At 36.3% G+C, this 24,187-nt stretch overlaps 1 protein-coding gene across 5 annotated transcripts in view; it reads left to right on the forward strand.

Annotated features, from left to right (window-relative positions):
- The first annotated feature begins 516 nt into the window (after positions 1-516).
- CCSER1 (coiled-coil serine rich protein 1) overlaps positions 517-24,187 on the forward strand; it is a 1,122,213-nt gene continuing 1,098,542 nt past the window's right edge. For 2 of the 5 annotated variants that reach the window (XM_081047472.1, XM_081047474.1), the window contains exon 1: positions 528-777. The gene's annotated coding sequence lies outside the window, so the exon portion shown is untranslated. Of the gene's footprint in view, positions 778-24,187 lie in introns of all 5 variants that reach the window. The other 3 variants (XM_081047475.1, XM_081047476.1, XM_081047473.1) reach the window with 3 other exon arrangements.

The raw sequence follows: 24,187 nt of genomic DNA on the forward strand, positions 1-24,187 counted from the left end.
GTCCCTTCTCTGCACCTTAGACTCCCCATCTCCGGTTTTGACCTGCCTCTGCACTTGGACTCCACTTAAACACAAGGATGGGCGAAGGGGAAAGCAAAGTCAGCATGGTCGGATACGGCTTCCCCTGAAAGGAAAACTCAGCTGTGGGTGTACTCACGTTAATGTGTGAGTATGCCTGCGTTATAACCCGCGGACGCAGTTGGCCCGGTGCCGCCCTACTAAACCTACCCCGCCCCCTTCCCCCCCCCCCCCTCGCATCCCTATAAAGACCGTGCTCACCACCGCCCTCCTCACGGTGGGGAGCACAGCCTGGCGGGGAGGTGGCTCCTGGGCTCCCCGCACAGTCACACTCCGAGCACTCGCACACTTGGAAGCACCTCCCCACGTCCCTCCCCTGCCCTCCTCTTGCTCTGCTTTTCTCTCTCTCACCACAAATAGTCGCCGACCGACTGCCAATCCGTGTCTCTCTCTCTCTCTCTCTCTCTCTCTCTCTCTCTCTCTCTCTCTCTCTCTCTCTCTCTCTCTCTCTCTCTAACATGACTGACTGGAAAGCGGTGGCTCAGGCAGAGTAGCTCTGCTGGCGCAAGCAGGAGGAGCAAGAGGATTATTAAATAACGCAGCTCGACTCTGCAACTGGGAGTGGAGCGAAGGAGCCCGACACCCGAAAAGGGGAGGGAGGGCATAGGAGGGGGTCGAGGGAAGACACCCCCGTGCCCCGAAGACATAAATCTCTGAGTGCCCAGGAGGAGCCGTAACAAGCAGCCAGGAGCCTTCAAGGTAGTAAAGCTCCCGGTGCCCCTGCGACCGGAGGGTCGCCAGTCGTGTCGCTGCACTGGGGCCGGTCCCTGGCGGACACAGGGTTGATCGCCGGGCAGGTGACTGCGCGGTGCCCAGGAAGCCCTGGAGCAGTCCCCGCCCAGGCCTGGGGAGCCAGCTGTGGGCCCAGCGTGCGTGGCGTGGAGACCTGGCCTTGCGGGTGGGGTGGGAGGGAGGCAGCCAGGCTCGCTCTCTGTCGGCCGGCGACTCCTGGCGCTCTGCATGGCCTTTTCCTCTGCGCTCCTGAACGCGCTGCTTCCCGGGGCCGCGGCCGCCGCTCCAGGGTGATGCGGAGCACGGCCGGGCACGGAGGCAAGAGTTGGCGCAGGCTCCGGGCCGCTCCCCTCCCTAGCCGCTGGTGTCCCGCAGGTAGGGGCGGCCGGCCGGTGCTGGCGCCAGGGGCTGCGGGCGCCCTGGTGGGGGTGGCGCCGAGGAGAGGGAAGAAGGAGGGGGCTGGGAGCCCAGGGCTCCCAGGGGAGCCGCAGTGCCTGAGCCGGGACGCCTCTTGCCTCTGCCTGCTTGTCCTCTGGCGCTAGCTTCCTGGATTGGAGGCAAGACCCTCCCCAGGGACGGCAGGAACGGCAGCGACTTAGTGTGGACAAATTGCTTTGTGGTGGCGCGTCAGTGGTTCCAGCGAGGGCGTGTGTGTGTGTGTGTGTGTGTGTGTGTTGTTCGTTCGTCTGTGTGTTCCTGTATGTTCGAACTCCTGACTATGCATTGGTTCACCTGAAAAGAAAATCAGTCCTGAACCCAAAGCGCACGTGGCCCCTTGGGCCCTCCTATCTTTTGGCTTGTTTCCCAGGGACTTACACACGGTGCCATCTAGGGGTAGGGGTGTGCGAAAGGGTGACGGAGGGATTTGTGAATGGTGCCTCTGCGCGTGGAGGCTGAGCTTTGCTGATGTAAAAGAGGAGGTATCCGGAGTGAGAAGAAAGGCTATTTATGGCCAAGAGTTGTGAAATTTCTCGGGGTTTCCTTCAGTGTATCTTGAGCTTCTTTCTCTCTCCATCTCTTCTCCTTTCTCTCTCTTCCTCTCTTCCATCTCTCCGCTCTTATTTTTCAGAATAAGAATTTCTAGAAGCAATTCTTGCTTTCCCCCTGCTCTCTGTCGCAGGACCTGGAATATGAAAGGAAGTCAGAAAATCACTTGTCTTTTACAGATGGAAAAAACATGCTTCTTAGAAGATCTCTTGCCCTTTACTATTTTTACGTACTTGTTCTCCACTCTTACCTCTTCAGGCCATCAATAGGCTTCACAAGACAGAAAGTACCTACTTGGTTTCAATAGCTTTACTTTCTATTATCTTTATAGTTGACTACCTTCTCACTGAAATGTACCAGTAACCATCTCCATCCTTACACTTAAGAAAGGCTATTAAAAGTGATGTACACATATTTTACTATAAAGCTGGTTTTATTAAAAGCCTTGGGAAGAAAAGAGGAACAGACACATAGCTGAGTTTATATTGATTACTACTGATTAAAAACTAGCTATTAAAAGATGTAAAATGCTATTAATCTAGGCTACAACAGTTTGTTTTGGTTTCGCTTTCTATTTGATTTTTAACAGGCACAAATTCCAAGGACACTTGAAGCTTAGAGATGACTTGGACAGTGTCTACCAACTGTGCTTTAGCAAATTTGTTCTTAAAAGTTAGCAACCTGTGCTTTTATAGAACCCATGACTGGGTTGTGACTGAGTTAGTAGGACAGTGTCATTATTTTAAGTTGGGATGTCTCTACGGCCTGCCAAGCACAGTGTTTTTAAAACATTGAAATTCCATGTTACAACCACCCCTAAATAATTTCACAGAGAAGAAAGAGAAGTAAACTAGTCAACCTATTGTCAGAGTGATTTGTCTTCCTTTGATATTAATTAAGGAGCTCCTTAGTTTGATCAAAAGATGTTGTTTCCCCTCTGCTCCACCCCCCTGCAGTCTGGAAGTAGCTTTCCTTACCAGTCCTATTCATTTAGAAGACAAAGCAGAGTTAGGGATGAATTATTTTGACTGTGTTATGTTCATACTGGTGTAAAATACATTTTTAACATTGGAGCATGTGCAGTTTTTTAAATTCCCTCTTATAACTTATACTGAGAGCCCCACTGAGTGTTGTTACATTAACTTTTCTGAATCATTGATATTTTAAAATGTATTTGATGAACTGTATTACAATCACTAAAAAAATCACATTTATAAATATTTTATTCTTTGACACTGCCAGAGAATCAGCAACTGTTTATTATTTTAGTGATGTATTATTTACACTATAGAATGTAAATTTACAACAAACTCATGAAGTGGAAAATAACAAATGTATCATATTTTATAGTTACTCAACTCTTTATTGCATTTGATTATTCAACATAGCACTCATAATGATTGGCCTGTCACAGGCAAGGTACACGACCTAGACGTGGAGAACCTAAGACTCCCTTGTTCCCTGCCCTTCAGGAGCTTACTTTCCAGTCAGGAGGAATCTAATGCTCATGCTTGAACAGTTAACAACCCATGACAAAAAGAGATTGCATATCTAATAAGGACTGTAGGATTTCAAGCATTGACAATAACCTTTCATACCGGGTTTTGTTTGCAAAGGCTTTAGGGGTAAGTAAGAGTTTCTTGGTCTGGATCTTAAAGGATCCACAAGATTAGTGGCTTATAGATGAGACTACGAGGTAGAAGTTGTAAGGTATGAAGTATAAGATTCATCTCGGAATTATAGAAAAGAACAAAATATATAAGGGGAGATAAGGTTTGTTTGGAAATAGATTTCGATATTGCAAAGTGGTTGAATTTGTTGGGCCAAGTGCAGGTGAGTCTGTTTTTGATGTACAGTATTCTGTACACTCTATTCTTGGAATTAATTCTGACTACATATTTTAATACCTTAGAAAACTAATCTTTGAGTTTATATTACCTTTTAATGATCAAAATGCTCAATATATGTGTAGATTTGTAAACAACACTTACTCTAAGCATTTAAGTATACCACATCACACTACAGTGTTGAATTTGGTATTAATAACAAGGTGGCACATACAACCTCTTTATACGAGGTATTTGGGGGACATCCTTAACCGACCCTCCTTAGATATGCTCTGAAGGAGAAAAAGTATGAGATATATAAGAGCACAACTGTCTTGATAGTAAGTATTTATTGAATTCTTAATATTTTATTCATCATATAAAATGTGTAATCCATTAAATAATGTATTTTCTATCATATTTTTAAGTTATTAGAGTTCATCCACATAGTAGTTCATTATCCTGACATTATTTTCCATTGCTATAGAGCTATAATGAAGCTATAGAGCTTGTGGGGAACAATTTTAGATTGTAGCAACAGTTTCAAAGATATTTTACCTATCTTCTGGTAAATAGGTTGTATTAATAATAGGAACATGTCCTATCTCTAAGCATTCTGAACTTATTTTTTTGCATATATGTTTGTTTTTGTAAACATACAAACTTGTTTGCATTTCTCCATTTAAGAATATAAGGGAAATAGTCTGAATTGACTTTGAGCCTGTCTATTCAATATGCCACCCCAGAAGTATGTTATGGTGACAGTAAAGAAATAGTACAAATATTAGACATGACTTTCAGTAAATAACAGAGTAGGATTACTTTCAGGTTAGTTGATTTAAAAGATTTTCATATATATTTTTTGTTGACAGTGAATAGATAAGAGTTGTTCCCAAAATGAAAAACCTATTAAATCACCAATTTCATAGTTGTGCAGGAATGGGATGATTTCCAAGGTAGGCAGAGTACGAACTGGTCTATCTGTTAATTGGTCTCTTTTGAATTTGGTTTTGGACTATATTTCACAGGTGTATCGCTTTGATAATATAATCTCTCTTACTGTATGACTGACAGCTTTTTCATGATTTCCCTACTGGATAGTGACAAAATCTGTTTGCTTTATGTTGAGAACATACGCTTCTATAAGCAATATTATCTTCACTATGCATGAGTGTCAGTTAACAATAAAATATGAAGTCTGGGGTGGGATAAGCAGTGGGAAAAGATAGGGAGATTGATGAAAAACACTATAAGAAAAGAAACATACTTCAACATGTAGCTTAAACTAAATATAACAAAAATGTAAAAATGATCCGTCTAAACTACAGTGGATATAGTACCAAGATATTGTTATCAGTTCTTCTTTTAATATGACCATATTGCATTTTAAGCATTTTCGTGTGGGCTAAATAAAATGGCAAAAAAAGTCATGATTCGAAATGTCTGCTGGGGTCTGTTTATGATATTAAAACAAAAATTTTAAGCTATTTGCTTAGATATTTGACAGATGAAGTTTGTTGTTGTGCCAAGTTGTGGCTCTGTACTTTGATTGACTTAAAATACAGCTTTCGGTTTTGCATTATTTATACCATGTTAGCAATTTTTAAATTCTATTAACTGATTAAAATACTTGAATACCATGACTATGTTCTGAAACTAAATAAAATCTAAAGCTCATTTATAAGGAAACATCTTATTTTCTAAGGGCAAATTCTTAACCTAGAGTAGTAGTCCTCAAAATGTGGTTCCCTGAAAAGCTGCACCAGGGAACTTGTTAAAATGCCAATCCCACCACAGACTGACTGAATCAGAAACTCTGGGATGGGGTCGTCTGTGTGATTCTCCTGCACTATAAAGTTTGAGAACCACTGACCTAGAGTATTGAACACTAAAACCCGAAGGCTGTGTCTTCTGCCCATTCTGTATTTAAGGACTTTCCTCAAATGGTACAGATAACTAAGATTGAACTATTTAGACCTGGAAGATACTGTGTTACACTCTCCATGAGAAGATTTTCATGTTGACTTTATTTTTAAAAATTTAAGTGACTTTCTAATCCTGTGCACATATTTGCTATTGATTGGGGAAGCAATACATAAGTAGAATTTAACAGGACAGTAATGAATCAGGCTGGACCTTATCGATAGTCATTTATAAAGCCAAAAGTATGCCGAGTGTACAAAGGTTGACCATTTTCTGTTTAGTTTTGTTGACTCTTATGTGATATTTTTGGTCTTGGTATGTAGTAATCATCTTTCTCTGTATAAGATTACAGTTATTTTAGCTGTGCAATAATAGTACTATCACATGGGTGGAACGTTCTAGAAGTCTTATTGCTGAAATAAATTTTAGACCACATCTCTGCATCTTTCAAGATTATAGATAATGTGTTCACATCCTGTATATCTTTTAGTATCCCTCTCACTCCTTTTCCTCCTCTCTCTCCCTCCCTCCCTGCCTCACTTGTTGACTCTCTCTTTCCTTCCCGCTACCACTATCTCTCTGTTACAGATATAAACTCAATCATCCCTTCCTTCCTTAAGGAAACTTTTCTTGGCCTCCTTTGCTACATCAGTTACCCTATTATATATTGTTTTACTTCCATGTTCTTCTACCTTGTGGTCCTTATTGCAATTTTAATCTTATGTTTATTTTTGTAATTGGTTCGGTATTGTATCATCAGGGATTAATTGTGCCCAATACATAGGAGATGTCCAATAAATATTGTTTGAATAACTCTGTGTTCTCATTCTATGAATGTTTCATGTTTTTCCAAAGGAAGGCACTCTAAGAAAGACTTTACTATAGAGTCCTAGAACATACAGTATGTGAAATAGGTATTGCTTTCCCTTCTACTTTGTAAATGATGACATGGCTACAACGTGCTGAACACATCCTAAATGAGAAGAAGTTTGTATATGTGATGCCATGTGACTCATCTAATATTATAAAGATGTTTTCATGCATATTTTAGACATGAGGAAACTGAGGCTTTGTTCTATGATTTGCCAAGCTGTCTAAACCAGAGTTTGATTTTTTTTTTTTTACTACAATGATGCAGAAATTATGAAATGTGTAGACAAAGTGTGAAGCAGTGTGTCTTCGCTTTGTTCCCCATTTAACTCAGGGCCCAGCACTATTTGTGCATTATCTGCCCAACAGGGCATATAATCGTCATGGAAGATGCCACCATCTTCCATGATACTGTTGTTGTTTCTTGGGTAATTGGAAGAAGTGATGAAGGACTTATAAGGCTAAAGCTCCTATCTTCTGGTTGTTCTTTTCAATACTGATATTTTGTACCCTCAGTACCACTCAATCACAATTCTCTTACCAATCTGGTCAGAATCTCCCAACTCATTAGTGGAAATTTAAGCTGTAATGAGTATAATTTTAAGAACGAGTACCATTATGTAGAGAATGTTCAAAAACTATTATAGATATTCTCCATATTTGGAGATACACAGCTTATCTTCTGGAAAGGTTCACTCAGAGCTTTGAGTACCGTGCTTAAGCAAAGTTGCACTTAGGTGCAGTCTGTTAATCCAGTGTGTCTCCCATGAGAAGGAAATATCACATGGTGGTATCAGTTTAGTTTACTTTGGCTTTTACTCTTCAATTCATTTATTTAAATGTGGGTTTAATCAGTGTTTGAGTGTTTGTAGCAAAGGAAATATTTAAAGGCTGATTCTGTACAAGTCAGTGGATAATCAAAGTTAAATTTGATTATTCTGAAGCCCTCTACTAGACTAACTGTATGGAGTTATATATTTTATACTAATTAAATCAGTCAATAACGTGAATAATAGTAGATGCATTATATCAAGAACAAAATAATTGGTTGTTTAACTGAGTATTTCCAATATCGTCTATTTTGTAGCTTTTGTCAAGATCTGTTTCTGTTACTGGAATAATTTAATCATTAACTGGAACCTCATCATGCCCCTGATTCAGGACCAATCCTCCTATATAGTGGGAAGATTTATTTGTTTCTAGTCCAACATTTTGGGACTTAACATTACGCCACCCTTGATGTCCAGCTCTAATATTATAACATATGTATAATAATGCTTCTTTTTTATAACTGAAACTAATCTCTCACCTAATATTTTTCCATGCATTTTGATAAATTACCTAATATTATTATTTCTCCTGTTCTTTGAGCAAGGCTTTTTTGACAGAGCCTTCTTTGTTCCTTTGAAGACTGAGATCCTCCCTCTGAAACCATCTCATTTCCTGAGTCCTTTTATATGCCAGCAAACTCCTCCTAAAATACCACTTTCCTGAATCTTTAAACATTGCCAGCTGCTAGAGGTATGCTAAATTTCCAGTACTTACTCTTGAACCTCTGTGATGCCAACTATTTAGAGCATATTGCCATGCCTCCAGATACTCAGGCTGGTTGGACTTTTTAGAACATTTATGGCTGGGTCTCTATAGCACTTCCCAGACTACGGTGCTAGTCTAGTTCTGGGTTCTGGCCATCACCAGACTGCTTCATTTTGCTACATGTTATCTTCCTTTACCTGGCTGTGTCCCACCATAGAGCTACCTCATTCATCATCACTGACAATGAACATTTTGTAAATGCTTATTATGTATAAATCATTCTGTTTAAAAAAGAATGCACCTTATATGGTTCCTGAACAGTATAACCCACAATGAACAAAATACATTCTTTCATGTCTTGTTTGGTACACAAGTGTGATATGTGTATACAGATATATACAGAATGTGCATGTGAATTCTTTAGAATTTGCCTGTTTCTCCTTTTCTAGTCAGTTGTTAATTCAAGATGATCTGGTTCTTCTCCATTCTCCTTCGTAACCTTATTTGAACATGATATGTTTGGAATGTAGAACAGCTGAAGAAACATACTCCAGATGGTATGATGCCTTCTCCAATTTTTCCCTTTCGTTAATGAAACCTAGTGGTATTCTTATGTTCAAGAAGTGTTTGTTAAGCCAGGTGTACTACCCCAGTTCAACTCTTCTGGGTGTCTCAGTCATATAACTTAATTAACAACCAAATTTAGGCTAGCATGTCACATTTCTTATGTGCCTATTCACTGCAATTAGTTCTTTCCTAGAAATAGGTAAATACTGTGATTCTGTTAATGGGTTGTTATTGTTGTGTGTATGTGGCTTCTTTGCTTTTTTTTTTTTTTTGTTTATTTTTCACAATGGTAGGAGACAACTTATCAAAACCTATATCAGGTTTACAAATAAAATTAAACAAGTATACACGAATAAAGGCATGGCAGAAATTAATGCAAATGTAGGCTTTAACACTCTAGGCCAGGGGTGTCCAAACTTTTTTCAACATTTTTTACCAAGGGCCCTGTGCGGTAAAATACACAAACAGCCGGGCCACTCACTTGAGGAGAAGTACGTATTGCCTCACCTGGTTTATTTAAGTAAACTAAATATATTTTTGTACTTTGCTGCGGGCCAATTAACAATGGATTGTGGGCCACAGTTGGCTCACAGCCGCAGTTTAGATACCCCTGCTAGGCAATTCTTCCTTTAGAAACTACTTTTATGTTTGTTTGGCTTTTGTTTATTTATAGATATACAAATTACCAGAGCATTAAGTCTGAATGAACTCTGAACTATGGTTACTGAGTAATACTCCTTTATAAATAACATTCAGTATTCTTTAGGGCATTCAGGAAAAGCTTGAGGGCAGAAAAGCATATAATTATCCCAGAAGCATCAGATGAGATGGTTAGGAAAAGAAAGAAAATGCCTTTAAACCAAATTGAATTCATATTAGAAATGCAGACTAAGAGTAATTTACTACAGGTAAAGTTTCAAAATATGTTATTGATAACAAAATGATATATCTGTACATTCCTACATTTTCAAAGGAATTTTACCTATTGGTGCGATAGCTCAAGGATAGTTATTTGATTTTATTTTCAGTTTTTAATATATTCTCGTATAAAAAGACTCAAGAACACTAAACGTATTTATTAATAAATTGGCTGCTTCAAAGCTAGAATGCACCTCCTATAGGATTAAAAACTAAAGTATAATTAAAACATAAAGTATAGATTACTAAAATGGGCCATCAAAAATCAGTACAAATTTTGTACACAACAAGAATATATACATATAGCAACATTATGGCTAAAATTAACTTGAAAGCGTATTTCCTACAGTATTTCTCGAGGTGTAAATATAGTGGTATTGGGGAGCTTCTGAAATGACAAAGGGCCTTGCAGTGGAAGGGTCGAAGTTTATGAGAGGGAAAGTGTAATATGAAGAATGTTTGGGAGAATTGTGAGTGTCCCAGGTCTAAGGGCTGTCAAAACAGGAAAAGATAAAGACCCTACAGTCCTGTTTAGCAAGGAGAAGGAAGGAATTGCCCCCTAGGGTATTTCTAAGGAATGTTGGGTTCATTGGATGATGATAGAAAAAAGCAACCCCAGAAGTCTAATGCAGGAAAGGAATGGATGAAGCACTTTAAAAACGAAAGAGTTTTAATTTGAGTATGGGACAGATTGGTAAATTTGAAGTTCTGGATATCTTCCAGCCCCCCTTCCAATCTGCTAGAACTGTTTCCTTGTCAACTTTGATGCAATGGAGCTATCCAGGGTACTAGACTCCTGCTGAACCAGTCTTTGAAAATTGTGCAACAGATTTTGTTGCTTTTGTGTTTACTAATCCCATGGCCTGCTGTTGGCAGACACTATATCATTCACATGGAGTGACTAACATTCCATCATTTGGTTTATTCCAATGGATCCTTCAGGGCTCAATTCAAATGTAAATTCACGGAAGGCTACCCCAGTGCCATGCAAGAAGCCTTTTCTGAGTTTCAGGAACAGCCTGTGTACATCACTATCACGTCTTCATTTAAGGTATCATAATTCACTGCTTGCTTGTACTTCATGCCCACTAGATTGTGAGCTCTGGGACAGATTTTATATTTTATTCTCTTTTTCAAGCAGTTGGTTTAAATCAGTAATGTGAAGATCCTCAGTAATTGATAAATGAGTGAATACTGCTTAAGAGTGACTTGAATTTTGTCCATCTTATGTGAGCTACTCCCAGTATTAACGACTGTCCTGAATCACATCTAAGTTCACTTTGAATATTAGCCTCCATAGCTTTCTCATGGACTGAACATTTGTTTTTAACTTGGAACTGAGTAATCCAAAGTAGTTAAAAGTCATGAAAAAACTTAAAGGACTGGAGGAATTCTAGGAACTATGGCATATATACCCATACTAATTAGGGAGAATGAGGGTCAAAGGAGAGTCTGATTTATCACTTCCTCAAACCAGAATCCAGAACATCCACTGCACATTCAGTTTTAAGGCTTTGGGGAAATGGCATTTCCTCTCATTTCTCAGAACCCAGGTCCACATTTAAAAATGTCTGTAAATCTGAGGCCATGTGAGGCTGGCAGTATTTTTTCATTCACTAAACAAATGTTACTAGGCCCTGTGTATATGTTAGTTACTGAAACATATGGTTCCTGTGCTTCTGAAACATACAATTTAGTTCCTACTTGCAGTAACCATGTTATCCATGGTTCTTGGAGAGAATGGAAATTGGTAGATTTGCATTCTCTGTCTTCTTGTAGCCACATTAATGACCTGGACAACCATAAAGAGTAAGTGTGCTTTTTGTCCAGTACTTGACCCCCACACATAGCATTGCTCTTAATGTCTTTTGTGATAATAATTGACTACATCATCATAGAAGCACAGTTTTACTTACATGTAATACATCCTGTCTCTGGTGTGATACTGACTTACTGATAACTTTTACATGAAGTTGGTAATTTGTGTGCCTGTTTATCTCTTCCCTTATCAGGATATTTCAAGAATAGCGAGATACCACAGTTTATCTTTTGGTGAGAAATTCTCTGTATTTTTCAAGTGCATGAACCATAGGAAATGGTTGTGTGGCCTTTTGTGGAGGATGTTTTCGCTTAGTAGTTCTACCTTTCACTTTTTTTAAAGTATATATACTATCTATCTGTAGGTCATTGTTTATCTTTCCTGTTATTGTTTTTGTTTTTGTTTTTTTTTCCCTTTTACCTGTTGTTGGCAGAAATGTTTCAATTTGAAGTATAAAAAAAGTTTTATTTTTTAAAGATTTTTTTCCCCTTGGGGATCTAGTTGTATAATGCAGAGAAATAATATGGATTCAACATAACTTAGATATAAAAGAAAGGATTTTTAAAGTGTAAACACTGAGTAAAACAAAAGTTTTCTTTAACCATCCCCCCCAAAAACTCATAGTTTGGGAAATTAATTATTTCTTTGCTAAATACTTAGAATTTTGTCAAGTAATATGATCATCATTGGTTTTAGGGATTAAAAACCACTGGAGCCATTTTTATAATAATACTAGAGATGAAACACTCCTGTAAGAGCTATGTTTAGTCTATCTCAAAGAAAAGTTGCCTTAAAACTGATTCAAGAGTGAGTACGATAGGTGCTCACGGTTTAGGTGTTTTATAATGAAACTGTTAAAAGGATGAATTTTGGCAATCATGCAAATCATTTGTGTTATGTAAGTATAGCCCCAAGAATCCTCAGCACTCAAACCTAGAACTCCTTAGGGACCAAAAGTGATGACTGCCTCTGATGTAGATTGTGGTCAGATGGGGGCCTGCTGTGATTACATTCTTCTTTTCTTCTTTAATGGAAGAAGGTAATGAGTTTATACTTCCATCAAAACCAGTTTAAGACACTATACAAATATTACTGAATTAAAAAGTTTTTACTAAAATATTATTTGACATTAATTCAAAACTTGGATCGATATTTGTTAAATCTGTGTAGATACAAACATACACATGTGTATAGTAACCTGTCTTATAATGGGACCTGTCTTGTCTAAATTTTTTAATGGTCTGAGTATTTTTAGGTTCTTTGTTTTTTTTTTTGTTTGTTTGTTTTTGTTTTGTTTTGTTCTGTTTTGTTTTGTTTGTCAGGGAGATGGGTAGCTCAGTCAGTGCTTTCCTGCAAAATGGAACCAGTAGTGTATATAGCTATATCATCTATCTATCAGAAGATTTATCTTAAGGAATTGTCTCACATGATTGTGGAAGCTGGCGAATCTGAAATCTGTAGAACAGGCTGGTAGGCTGGAAACTCAGACAGGATTTCTGTGTTACAGTTTGAGAAAGAGTTCCTTCTTCTCCAAGAAACTTCTGTTTTTGCTGCAGAAGGCCTTCAACTGATGGGATGAGACCCACCCACATCATTGCGGGTAATCTGCTTTACTTAAAGACAGTGAGTCCAGATCATTAATGGCATCTACAAACACTTTCACAGCAACATCTAGATTAGTGTTTGACCAAACAATTGAATACCATAGCTGAGCCAAACTGACCTACAATTTAACCATCACAGGGGATGAGGTATAATATGTTAACAAGCCCTTTCTGGTTTACGTGATAAGTTCATGTATACATGTTTTTCCTTTGGCCATAGATAGTTTAGCATTAGTCGGTTATTGGTATTTGTAGGCATAGGTCATCATCCATTTGTTCCTTATTCATTTTGTAATCAATTTATGTATTAAGAATGCACTATCTACAAGAGACAATGCCAGGCAATTGAATAATTTAAAGAAAATGAATGACAGAGGCCCCGTCTTCTAAGAGTATTAATTTTGATGGAAGATCGACCACTATATTAGATGGATGTATAAGTAAATTTGAAGAGTGAAAATGTACATTTTTCAACCTTGTCAATTACATGTCATTTTCCCCATGAGCAACCGAAAAAAAAAATCATGTCAACAGTTAGTAGGATAAATTACTATACATATTAATTTAAGTACAACTCGTGTAAAATTGGATTATGAAAGGGATACTTGCCCACTGCACATCAATTTCATTTAGACAATGTTGGCGGTAAATACATTTTAAAGGGTTTGTATTTGTATTCAACCTATGCAAAGGTGATTCAGTATATACTCAAGCAGGTCTGAAAAAAGGACTGTCATGTTTTATTGATAGTCTTGTTCTTCATATAGCATAGAACAGTATACATCTTCTTTACTGTCTCTGAATGGGTGTTTTCTCATGGCACTTTCTCATTCCATAACTGCATTTTGTTTCCCTTTTCTTATTCAATGAATGGCAACTGTCTGACTGACTTTCTCGGCCCTCTGTAAGCTCACCACACCTTGTTAATTCAAACATAAAGCTTCTACTTTGTTAAGGTCATGTAACTTAGAGCACCCTCACCCTGGCAGCATCTGTATTTAATCCTTTCTGTTTATGCAAATCTAAACTGTCATTACAGGCCTAACTCTATGAAACCTTCCATGACGACTTTAACCCGCCTGGGGAGTTTCCTTTGCTGCACTCTGAGTTGTGAGCAATACCTAGTTGGCACCAGACAATTAAGTACAGTCTGTTCTGCTACAATGCATTTTTCTGTAATGTGAATTAGCTTCTACACAATGGATAAATAGGGGAATTATGTTAGTAAAATGAGGAAGTTGGTTCACATGTGATTTTTTTTCCCCAGCATATTAATATTTAGCTTTACCAATTACAGCTGAATGAAAAGCAAACTACTATAGGCAAATGCAAAATACAATAGAAGGATACCCATTCCATCAATCTACTTTCACCTTTTTTAAAAAAGGAAAAAGTTTATCCATTTTCTGTATCATTTTTTTTATTAGGAATTTTACATTATCCTTTTAGGCATATAGGAGTTTTATAAAAATTGTTATGATTTTGTGTAGAACTCTGTGTTATAAGTTGTATGTATTTTAAGTGTTTCTACCAGGCTCTATTTTTGGAGGTATAAATTCAATTATATTTATTGTCCAATTTTTTAGAATGAAAGAACACCTATGTTGCAATAGCAACAACTGAACACATGTATGTCAAACCACTGACTATTTATTGAGCATCTACTATGTGCCAGACACTAGTGCTGATGTTGGATGTATGACAAAGGAGCAAAGGAGATTCAGCAGAAGTCTTGTATGATGATAGTTCTATCGCTTAGCTCAGTAGACAAGGAGGAAAAGAGACAATAAGTAGTAACTGTGACCTTTGTTCATATTCCTCCCTCTGCCTGGTATGCTCTCTCATTCCTGCTTTATTTAGCCATTTCTTCAAAAACTTCATCACTCAACTCAAACATCACTTTTTTATATTAGCTTAAGCTTTCAGAGCACGTACTTTTCTTTCATAGCACTTAAGGTAACTGTAATTTTACAGTTATTTGTGAGATTATTTAGATAATATTTTTCTTTTTCTTAGACTGTAAGTTAAATGTGAATAAACATTATATTTGTTTTTATCCCAGCAATGTATTTCCATTTCCTGGCAAGAACTTACACACACATGTGCACACACACACACACACACACACACACAAACACCTGTGCATGCTCACATACATACACATGACAGGTATTAATATATATTATAAGTATAATATATATGATAAATAGATATATAGCAGTTATTTATTCAATACGTTTTAGTGCATGAATGAATGAATGAATGAATGAATAAAACATTTTTTTCTTTATTTTTTTTTAACAACTAAATTTTGAATATTCTTGCTAGAGTGAGTCATTATATTTTTGTCCATATCACTTTTGTTATCACCACATTTCCCAGTAGTTTATGAATTTGTGGAAGTTTGTTGCATATATATATATTTGTGAAAGCTTGTGGCGTATGTATATATATGTGTGTATATATATATATATATATATATTTTTTTTTTTCTCACAAGTGTTGCCTTACAATCTATTTTTTTTTAAATTGGGGAACAGCATGTTTCTCCAGGGCCCAGTCACTTCGAGTAGTCGTCCTTCAATCTAGTTGTGGAGGGTGCAGCTCAGCTCCAAGTTCAGTTGCCAATTTCAATCTTTAGTTACAGTGGGCGCAGCCCACCATCATGCGGGAATTGAACTGGCAACCTTGTTGTTCAGAGCTTGTGCTCTAACCAAGTTAAGCACCCGCTGCCCCTCCAACAGTTCTGTGGCAGTTTGTCGTCTTCAATCTGGCTGTGGAGGGCGCAGCTCGCTGGCCCATGCGGGAAAGGAGCTGGCAACCCTGTTGTTCAGAGCTCACTCCTAACCAACTGAGCCGTACTGCTGCCTTATATTTTTGTTTTACAAATCTTTATTAAATACATTATAGAAAGCAAAATGTTATAGGCCCCGGAATTTCTTGTATTTATGTCTTCCAGAAATTGCAAAATTAAAAGAATGGACAAAATCTAAAAATTTAGAGAGGAAAGTATAGAACAGTACTTTTGTTACACTTGACTACAGAAGGATAACTTGAACAAGGCCCTAACATCAAAAACTTAAAAGAGGTAATTGGTGATTTTTGGAGGAAGCTATTGATATTTTTATTAAAATTAAGACTATCTAAACATCAAAATCACCATAAATTAAGAGAACAGAAAAATCACAAACAAAAATCTTTGCAATGAATGTCACTGGTTAGGTACTCCGAGTACATAAGGAAAGCCAACAACACAACAATAGGTGACTAACAACCCAACAGAAAAACAAAATAGATTAAAATATATGAACTGGCAGCTTATAAAAGAGGAATCTCGTAGGAAAGTCAACATGCTCAATCTTACTAATAATTAGGGAACTACAAAGTAAAACAGTGGCATGTTATTTTGTAGTACTCATAATGATAGAAATTAAGGTTTGGCATTACTTAGTTTTGGTAGGACTGCAGAGTAGTAGTGTTAGTATGCATTTCTTGTGAGAACATCAATCATTATAGACACTTTGGAGACCATTTGGTAATATCTAGTAAGGTTGAAGATATGAAGAATCAATAATCAAGCAGTTCCACTCTTAGGTTTTACATTAAAGAAATTCACTTGTGTATCAGAATACATTTGAAAAAAAGTTCAATGCAGCATTTTTTAAAATAATGAATAACTGACAACAATCTTAATTGCTGTTCCCTGATAAACATTTATAAGAGTTTAAAACCATTTATTTTAATCTTAGACATGCAAATCAAAGTTACATATTGTATATGGCTACATAATATGTATAAAAATGGATGCTGTGTACCTAATTTTGGATAGTGATTTCTTCTGGGAAGGGAGAAAGGAGAAAAAAGAAAAAAGAAATTGGAAATGAATTATATTAGCTGCGTGATTTAATAGAGAGTAAAATAATATTTATTCATTTTAAAAAGAGTTTGTGCCCACAGTCACTCAGCCTAAGCTGTGTCCCAGGTCACATGTTCCCTGTCAGGGTGCTGACATCTTTAATACATGTGAACTGTGTATACTTTTCATACTGCATTCTCCCAAACACTGTTATTTGCATATCCATTGCTTCTAAGGTCATTTTGGCACCTAAGCTATAAGATATCTTTTTTAAAAATTAAAGATAGAAACTAATTTTCAGTTTGTTTCATCTATTACTTTTTCTCCCAAACTTAGTCGGAATTTCTTTCTTGAAATTTCACTTTAGTATAGCTCACAGCTTTTCTGAACATGCTCCCATCCTTTGCCTGGTCAAGTTATAACTAGGTCATGTTCACATTCTTGCCAGGGAAAATTTATTGTAGAAGTCAACCTTTACTATGCATTTAATTAGTTGTAATTTCAAACCTTGTATATGCTTTTTCCCATCCAATACAATTTGTAGGGTCAAGATTATTTTAAGTGGAATGTCATTCAGTCAAGAACATATGGATCACCAAGTACTTGTTGTAACACTGATCCCACCGCCAACTATTAATAATTGCTTCACTGTCACTGCCTTGGATATAAGTTGATGTTTTTGTGAAGTTGGACTCTGATTTAGTCAATGCATATAGTGAAGCAACTGGGTAAATACTTGTTTAAAGTAGTGAGGAAAAACAAAAGATAAAGTAGTATAATATAATTGCAACATATCTAGTCATTTCAGGCATGAAAAGACAACTGGATTTTTAAGGGACCTTGGTGATTTACAGTGCTTAGAGAATACAGTAGGATCATATATGAGTTTTACACCTTCTACGTATACAGCACAATTAATTACATGAAACCAGTTTCAGATATTCAGACTACTATTGTAATCACTAAATAATATGTGTGTGGACAAATTTCATTTAAAATATTTCATTCTAAGACTTAGTTCCCCCTTTGAGAATTCAAATGTTCCATTTATTTGTTTTTATTAGTTATATACTCTTTTGTATCATCCAGTTATTAAGCTGTTATTATTTAACATTCTAAAAATCAACCTAAGGGATCAGCTTACTTAAATTATTTACTGCTTGAAAAATGTTTTTGCAAAGTTTTAGGACCATTATTATGTTTGCTTGAGTAACTAAAATCTATTTTCTTGATATATATAGTTTTGATAAGAAAAATCTAATGGCCAGGAAACTTCCGGCTATCAAGTAATATAATAAAATATAAAATAATTTAATTCTATTTGCTTTTTAGATGACATTTGAAATGCTAATCCTATCCCTTTGTTACTTTCTACCTTTAAAATATTCTGGTATCATAGGCCCAAATGAGTTTTCAAATCAAAATCTGAGAGCAGAACAACTTTCCAATTTACCAAACAAAATACATCATTTTTTATGCAGAAGGTAATCTCAACTTAGTGAATGCAGAATGCCACTTAATCAAAATAACACTTAAATAATTAAAGAGTTATATTATAAAACAAAACTAGGAAGGGTGAAAGAAACAATAATTGTAGTTGTGTCTGCCTTTTGCATTATATGTTATTGCCTTTAAAATAAAATTTAATTGCTATACCAATGTTCTCTTCAGTGCTACCTGGATTTGCATTGCCCATAGACTTGGGCTGACTGTGTATTTAGCATTTTAATACCTATTAAACTAAAAGTGATTTTGTTTTTTAAATTCACAATCTGGATATAGGAACTGACCAAGAATGTCTGACAAAGAATTATCTTTATGCAAACATTGTTTTACATATCATGTTATAGATGTTTCATTATTCTTTCAACTATATTAATACATTTTTATCTGTGAAGTGTCTCACAGTCAAAATTATATATTTTTTCCTTTACTATGTCTTCATCATTTGGAAAACTTTAACACTGGAGCCAAAACTTAATATCCTTTGCTTAATACGTGCAATGAAAACAAAATAAAATAAGTTAAATAGCAAATAAATTTTAAATGAGAAAAAAATGTTTCAAAGTAAAATATTCAACTAAAATAGTGAACAAGTGAGATAAGGACTGTTCTTCTTTTCATACATGATTACATAACCTCTGTATTTTTTATATTCTTGCATTGCTGGTCTTTTGAAAAGTACCACATTTATATAGTGCAAATGTAGAATTTTAATTTACGGTGCAAGTATAGAAGATCAGAGGAATATTTTAATATGTAAAGTCTTTAAATTTTTATGAAGCATAAAATAATACTTTCCCCAATTATGCTTTTCCTTATGTTTAAATTTAACAAATGTAAAGAGTATGATCTCTAGATCATTTTTTCCCTTCTTTAAATAGTCTGTCCTGCACTACTTATTACCTCTGATTGAGTCTGGGAAAACAATTACCATCATTCTAATTGCGGGCTAGTTTGGTCTGCCAGCCTGTACTTGGTTCAAGGAGCAGATCAAAAGAAAGGTGTGAGTTAAATAATAAAAGAGGGAGGTGGGGTTGGAAGATTTAGTTTAATATTGATATTTTTATTAACTGTTTTTGAATTTGACTAAGGTAAATTAGTGTAACATTATATTAGCTAATTTTGATGTGACCAGATAATGTTCATAAAATATCTTAATAGTTGATGAGATTTATCCAAAGGATAATTCATCTATTAGAACAGCATGCTTTTGAAAATATTTCCCTAGAACATTATTGATTTTCTTTAACTTAAGGATGTGGCACTGCTTTGGCCATGCTCTTCTGTATTTGATTTTTGTCAAATCAACATCAAATGCTGCTATTGATCTCTGAAAACACACACAGATTACTTTCCTTTTAAGACACTATAATATCCTTATAAAAGTGTTCAACATATAAGATTAAGTATTCATTTTTATTAGCTCAGTAATTTATGAAATTAAACCATAGTCCTTTTTGCTTTTCTTTTTTTTTTTTTTTTTTTGTCTTCGGGCTACTACTTCTTATATTTTAGTAATTTTATTTATTTATTTACTTAGCTGTTTTACTTATTTATTCAGTTACTTATTGCCATTTTATTTATGCATTTTAAAAACTTTGTTTACAATCTTAAAAATTTAACACTGATTGAGCACATATTGTGTGCAAGGCAAGTACCAAATGCTTAACTTTCTTGGTCTCATTTCAGTCTCAGAACAATCCTATGAGATAAATTCTTTTTAATCTCTATTTTTGTTTGAAAAATGGAACCTCAGAAAAATTAATCAATGACTGCATGGCTTGCATATGGTGCAATAATTTATTTCCTTTTATCTAGCATAGCTTTACTATATCAAATAAAGTGTTCCATTGTAAAAGGGGCTTTACAAACCAGTTCCTGTTTATTAAAATAAGCATCTTTGCATCTTGTAACTGTAGATATGAAAGTAATATTGGCAATGTTCAAACATCTAAGTGGCTACTATAAATTTTCTGAAAAAATAATTTTATGAAATACATACCTTGAAACCACTAGTATTTGAAGAAATCAGTATACTGGAGGCAAGAGGCTTAAAATCCTAGAAAGTTACCATGGCATAATCATTTCATGTTTGAAAATTAGGTGAATATATCAACAAACACAAACATTTAAAATCATTTTCACATTTATATTAAAAACAGAATTGTCATTTTGTTAGTCTATACCAATGCAGTTTCATTAAGAAAAATGGTATTGCAGAAGTATGTGAACTTATAATGTGTAGGTCAGAATATGATTAATTTTAAGCAAGATAATATATTAGAAGACTTTTAAAGAGTGAATTTCATTATTTTTTTTTACTTTTAAGACTTTTATTAAAAATATAGTCAGCATACAATATTATATTGCTTTCAGGCGTACACATAGTTATTCAACATTTGTATACCTAAAAAAGTGATCACCATGATAAATCCAGCAACCATCTGACACCATACCGTGTTATCACTATATTATTGACTATGTTCCCCATGCTGTACATTACATCCCCATGATTTATTTCTTTTATACCTGGAAATTTTGGACCACTTATTGCCCTTCACCTTCCCCCCTCCTTTTAATTTTTCAGTTACAGTCGACATTCAATATTATTTTATATTAATTTCAAGTAAATACCATATGATTAGACATTTATATAATTTAAGAAGTGGGCCGCCTGACTAGTATCCACCTGACACTATACATAGTTTTTACCATATCATTGACTATATTTTCTGTGCTTTACTTTATATCCCCATGGTTATTTTGTAACTACCATTTAGTACTTCTTAATCCCTTCACCATTTTCCCCCTGATACTAGCTCCCCTGCCATGTATCAACCTGAAAAATCAAGTATGCATCTGATATCATACATAGTTATTACAATATTATTGACTATAATCCTTATGCTATAAACTACATCCCCATGACAACTTTGTAACAACCAATTTGTATTTTCTAATCTCTTCCCCTTTCACCCACCCCCAACCTCCCTGCCCCCAATCTGGCAGCCATCAAAATGTTCTTTGTATCTCTGCGTCTGTTTCGGTTTCTTTTTTTGTTGTTGTTGTTTGTTCTTTAGATTCCACATATAAGCAAAATCACATTGCGTCTGTATTTCTCTGTCTGACACTCCACTCAGCACAATACCCTCCAGGTTCATCCAATTTGCCACAGATGGCAAGAATCCATTCCCTGCCGTGGCTGAGCAATATTCCATTGTATATATGAACCATCTACTCTTTATCCATTCTTCTATCAATGGACAGCCAGGCTGCCTCCACATCTTGGCCATTGTAAACAATTCTGCGGAGAACATATGGATGCACACATGAAATAGTGTTTTGGTTTTCTTTGAATAAATACAAGGAAGTGGGATTAATGAGTCCTTCTTTGTCTCTTGTTATAGCCTTTGTTTTAAAGTCTATTTTGTCTGGAGTAAGTATGGTTACCCCAGCTTTTTGTTTGTTTCCATTTTCATGAAATAACTTTTTCCATTCCTTTACTTTCAGTCTGTGTCCGTCTTTCAATCTGAAGTGAATCTCTTGTAGGCAATGTATATGAAGGTTTTGTTTTCTTATCTATTCAGCCATCCTTTGTTTTTGATTGGAGCATTTAATCTATTTACATTGCATGTAATTGTTGATTGATATGTAGTTATTGCCATTATATTATTCATATTTTTGATCTTTTTTTTTTCCTTCTTAAAGATGTCCCTCTAACGTTCCTTGTAATACTGGTTTGGTGGTGATGAACTCTTTTAGCTTTTTCTTGTCTGGGAAACTCTTTTGTCTGTCCTTCGATTCTTAGTGATAGCCTTGCTAGGTAGAGTACCCTCGGTTGTAGGTCCTTCTTTTTCATCACTCAGAGTATTTTGTGCCAATCCCTTCTGGCTTGCAAAGCTTCTGTTAAGAAATCATCTAGTGGAGGCCCAGGACAGCTACTGCCTGTGACTAGCTTGGGACTACCTGGTAGGAGCTACAAAGTGATCCATCACTGGTTGCTGCTTGTACTGTACCTGGAGGTGCATGGGAGAAGCCACGCCTTGAACCGAGGATGGCTGCCACTGGTACTGAGTATGAGGTAGCTCTGCAAAAATCCAGGACACAGGCCTGCTGCCACCTGCCAGCTCCCATAAGTTCAGCTGATAATAATGACTCCTGTGGTGTGCAAGTTGGGTGAGGCAGGGTCTCAGTGAATCAGCAGTGTGGAGCAGCAGAGTTCACCAGGCCAACTAGATTTAGATTTGGCCTGTGGCAGCAGGCTCAACACAGGAAAGATGGCAGCTGTTTGCCACCTGCATAGGAGGAAGGCCATACTCAAGGAAAATGAGGACTTTCCTCCAGCCCTCGTCCTGAAGTTACACAATTCAGCCTCTACCCGTATTTCACTGATGCCCTCAGAGTCACTACTCCTCTGCCAGAGCCCAAGATGGGTGCCTCTGTAGGCTCTTTTAGTGGACGTCTGCGTTTCCTGCAGCCTTCCATCCCACCCAGATGGTTAGAATCCGCACTGTTTTTCACAGCTAGAAGTTGTGGGGTCTCCTCTTCCCAGCACCAGTACTCTGGCTGGAGAGCCTGGTGTGGAGGGCTGGGTCCCTACTCCTTTGTGGGAAACCTCTCTGGCCGAGATATCTTTCCCAATTTTTAACTACCACACATGGTTGTGGGACCAGCCCATTTTGTATCTCCACCCCCTCCTACCAGTCTCCATGTGACTTCTTGTTATTATCTTTAGTTATAAAACTTCTGTTTAGCTAGACTTCAGATGGTTCTCCAGGTTGATTTTTCTATAATTTAGTTGTAATTTTGATGTGTTCATGGGATAAGGCAGGCATAGCATTTATCTACTCTACCATCTTGGATCTCCTCAAATTTTAGTAATAGAATTTATAAGTTATAGTTACCTTTTGGGAGTTGATGAAGTCAATGGGCCCCCTTTCCCTCGCCACCCAAATAAGCATAGGAGCATAAACAAAATAAATAGTGTCTGTAAGTTCCAGTAGTGTGTAGATCTCCTGATTGTCCATGGATTTACTTTGAAAAACCTAATACTAGTCTCTTGAAAATATTCACTCAAGAAGTATTATGTAGAAATATTTTGCATTGTTAATATACCTGGTTTGATCATATCCTTAATAAAAGATGTGAGGAATGAAATATATTTTAGAATGTGAAAGGTATCTTGATTTTGCAAGAACTTTCTCTGTACTTCCTATGGCATCTTTTGCAAAATCCAGTGATATTTGTAATTGCAAGTAATAACAAATACTGATAATACTTTTAACATTTACCAGCCACTAATCTAAGAATTTTACACATACTAACTCATTTAGTCCTCACAATAAGGTGATAGAGTGATATTTTTCTCATTTTACAGATGAGGACATTTAAAGTTAAAGATGTTAAGTAGTAAATAGGCCAAGATCACATAGGAAGTAGTTGAGCAGGGCCTGTAATCTATATTGTTAACCACTTCACTAGATAAGACATGGAGCCTAGCTAAAGATTTCTTCATAAATGTTTGCATGTTTTGTTGTTGTAAGGTCAAACTATTTGACGGCCCTTTCAGAAACAGGGAGTCTAATATTGGTGAAATAGAAGTTCACTTCTATTTCATTGGTACTTAAAGAATACACTTGATCTTCATATTAGAGGTAGTGCTATTAACCCAACATTAACTGGGAAATAACTTACAGTAGTTGGACTAGTAGATATCTGATGTTCCTTTTAGTTAAGGTCAATATTTAGTGATTCTTTAAAAAAGTGATCATTTTGGGAGAGGGAAGTAAATCATTGAAATTAGAATTAATCTCATGAATAAATAACTTCGGCCTCTGACAATTTTGGAAACACTGCTTATAATGAACGAAAGTATGAAGCTTGTTTAGACAATTTAAAATCAGAAATAGGCTTGGTCTTAGCTGAAAATTTTATTTTTACAGTATTGATTTTGAAATTATTTAGAACT

This window comes from Rhinolophus hipposideros (genome assembly GCF_964194185.1).
Source record: "Rhinolophus hipposideros genome assembly, chromosome: 1".
NCBI lineage: Eukaryota > Metazoa > Chordata > Mammalia > Chiroptera > Rhinolophidae > Rhinolophus > Rhinolophus hipposideros.